Genomic DNA, 3,479 nt, shown 5'->3' on the forward strand with positions numbered 1-3,479 from the left:
ATGAGCAGAGGGTCACATGCAAGCACTAGTCTGCAGTTAGTAACCATAAGTTTGCTGTAGGAGTGTTCATGTCCATCTCCATGAATTAGAAAATTCAATATATGCTTTCACTGCAAGCCCGCATTCCACATCAACTCCGCTTGATATTCCCCATGTCAAACAGCCCTAAAGCTTACTTCAGGTGTCTGCTGGTAACTGAGCCAAAGAAAGGCCTTACTGTCCTACCACCATTTTGGTAAAACCAAACAGCAGAACACCATCTGCTTCTCACCCCTGCTCTGAACCGAGTCATCCATCAATAATGCTTCTTGACCTCAGTATTCAAGTGTCTGCCCCAGTGCACAGAGCAGATTCACTACCAAAAGTGACAAATGAGTGAACTGGAGAAAAGCAGCCACGTGCAAGCGTAACTTCCTTCTTTTAGAAGGAAAAAAAAAGGAGAGAAATCCACACTGTCACTTCCCCATCTGTCTTACCCTCCTCTGCAGAGATCTGCTTTTCAGAGCAGACCCTCTGTTAACTTGCGTGCCTTTCAAAAGCTCTGTCAGAGAGCATGAACTCTGTTTACAGCTAACTCTGCAAAAGACCTTGCCCTGCATCTTGAGGGATTGTTTTCTGCTGTATGTTTGCCTCTTACCTGATGTCAAAAAAATTAAAAGCTGTCAGTACTGCTTATGTTCAGCTTTGGCCATCTTCTTACTTGAAAGCTAGCAAGGGTTAACCGATAATAAGCTGGAAAAAGCTGACAGCAGACAGGTAACAGCACAAGCAATTTTTTTTGCAATTAGACTTGAGGGGAACAGAAAGACTTTCATAGAAAGATCTGCCCAATACAGAAATGCTCCAGCAACATGAATCTACAACTCAATGGTTTCACATCTGCTGCAGAACCACTGTGAAAGCCAAGTCCTTAGTCCGAAATGTCCATTTCATTTCAGAGGTAAGATGCTGCTCTGAAGTCAAGGTTTGCCAGCTCCTCAGAAAGCTCTCACCTACAAGTTAAGACAAAGTCCCTTTTGGAGACATTAAAAGCTCTGCAGCCCTCTGCATAAGGTTCAGAAATCTTGAGACTTGTCTACTTAGAAGGCCTCAGATCCCAAGAAGAAGGCACAGAAAACAGCACAGAATGAGTTCCTTCATATCAACATGACCTACTCCAGCAGCACTGGCCACTGCTCTCAAACAGCAACCAAAGGTTTATAAGACTTCCAAGTCAGACTAAGGGTATAAGCTGCAAGATTATTTCCATGTTTGAATCAACAACCAAGAAGAGATAGGCAGGCAGCCTTCCTGTCCTCCAGGTGCCTCTGACTCAGGATAAAGCCGTGTTCTTACTCAGCGGCTCCACGCAAGCATGGAAAGCATGCTGTAAAGAATGCAAAGCAGTGATGGCAGAGGTTCAGCCACTTCAGGCATCTGTACATCTGTGGCAGCGGAAGCTGAAGCATTGCTTTATGGCCAGACAACTTCCCTCACTCCTGCTCCTTCTACCTTTAGAGGGTTCTAGCCTTAGGTACCTTTACCTTGCAGCAGAACTCTGGATGTGTTTGCTAAGAGCAGGTAAGAAGAGCCTATAAGAAGCAAGTTATCCAGGCCATGGTGATAGGTCAGTCATGGCCACATCCCTCTGCCACAGTATGGGCCTGGTCATGGACAGTGGACCTCACAGAAGTTTCCTGACTTGGAGCCACTCTGACTTCTGCAGCACCAGTCTCCACCAGACTCTCCAGAAAGGTCAAGAGAGCAGACAAGCACAGCTACCATTCCAAAATCAATAAAGAACAGCTGCAAAGCCCTAAGCCTGAGTCAGATTTTAACATTAACCTCCCCCCCGTTACCCAACTATTGGAGCCATCCACAAATCATTAGCTGATTAGAGTCAGCCTTTGGAGAGATTAATGACCCACCACCACAGGCTGAGACTAAGAGCAAGACCAATCACTAAACTGGCTGTTTTGCCTACTGACCCCATTCACCACACTTGCTCTCTAGACTACTCAACACATACTGTCAGCAGCTGAAGTTCACCATTGCCTTAAAGTCACCATCACCTGTGTGTTCACAACCTTTCCTTGAGGTTGGAAAGAAGTCAACTTATGTTTTCCTTGCCAGTGCATCAGGTATTCAGCAGAAGGGACATCCCTCACACAGCAAAGCTGTTGGACTCCTTCCATCAGGAGGATGAGACTTTTGGCTTTTTCTGCTAATTCAGCAGAAGGAAAAAGAAGAATGCTGTTCTCTTCCTACTGGAAATCCTCGTATTCTGCAAGGCTCGCTACCCTACTGCCATTTCCAGGTCACCCACAGAACTACTCTTGGCTCTAAAAATCGTCCACCTCAGCCCCTTTGTGGGCTGCCAAGTGCCCACAACAGGACAGTCCTACATACAGGCCCTAGCAGATGGACTTCACCTCTGTGCTGCTGAAAAAACAGGGCAAGAGCCTCCCTACTGACAAGAAGTCAGGTGACTGCAGCCTGAGGCCAGAGAGGTGTTTCTGCTCCTGGGTTATTAGGGATGCTCACACACTTCCCAGGCAACTCCAGGCACTAAAGTGGAGACAAGCTGCTTGTGCTATAAAAGCAAAAAAAGCTCCTAAATGCAACTGAGAAGAAGTTAGAGGGCATGAGCTACCTATCCCTCAGAGCAGTTTCTCACCAGCTGCACAGCAGTGTGGATGGACCCTGCTCACAGGGGAAATGCAGCACCACCACTGCACTCCTGTGCTGCAAGAAGACCTGTGAGGGCAGATGCCAACTCCTACTGCTACAGGCTGGTAAAGCAGCAACCTGGGTACATCAATAAATCCAATGTATCGCAGACAAAAACCTCCACAACTCCTGCTCCCACATTACTCACATACCTCTTCCCACTGAGGGCCATGTACTCTCTGACAAGAGCACAAGAAGATGGAGGTGTATGTTCCCAGGAGAAAGGCAAGCCTGACTTCCCACTGGAGCAAGAGTGGGCTGACGTTCAGGGAGAGGGCTCCTTACCTGGGCAGGAAGAGGTGCTGAATCTGTCCAGCACAGAGACAGGGCAACAGAAGGTGACACACAAAAGAGACGAGACTACCATGACTTGTTCCCCCAGAGAGTGGGTACTGGGCCAGGTGCTGCTGACAGCTCCAAGGCTTTGGAGATCACCAGATCCATCCTGCTCAGCAGCAGTTAAATGCTCACCAGGACAACAACCATAGGAAGCACCTCTTGCCATCGCAGCTCTGTCATGCCTCATATGCACACCAGCCAGCCCAGAACAGCTTAGTGTGAAGCCTCAAACTCATCTCAGCCCTTGCAACCCTTGCTCCCAAGAAATTCTGCCTCACCCTATCTCAGGAAGCCTGCCCACAGAGATACCACATCCTCGCAAGAGCAGTTAACGTGCCAGCGGTGCTGTGCTGGCATTGCCGCTTCCACGTCCAGGAATTATCGCTCCCAAGGCCCACGCACAGGGCAGGCAATTCACCAAGCCGTTAGCA

This window comes from Chaetura pelagica, unplaced genomic scaffold (assembly GCF_000747805.2).
Source record: "Chaetura pelagica isolate M959 unplaced genomic scaffold, ChaPel_1.0 scaffold145, whole genome shotgun sequence".
NCBI lineage: Eukaryota > Metazoa > Chordata > Aves > Apodiformes > Apodidae > Chaetura > Chaetura pelagica.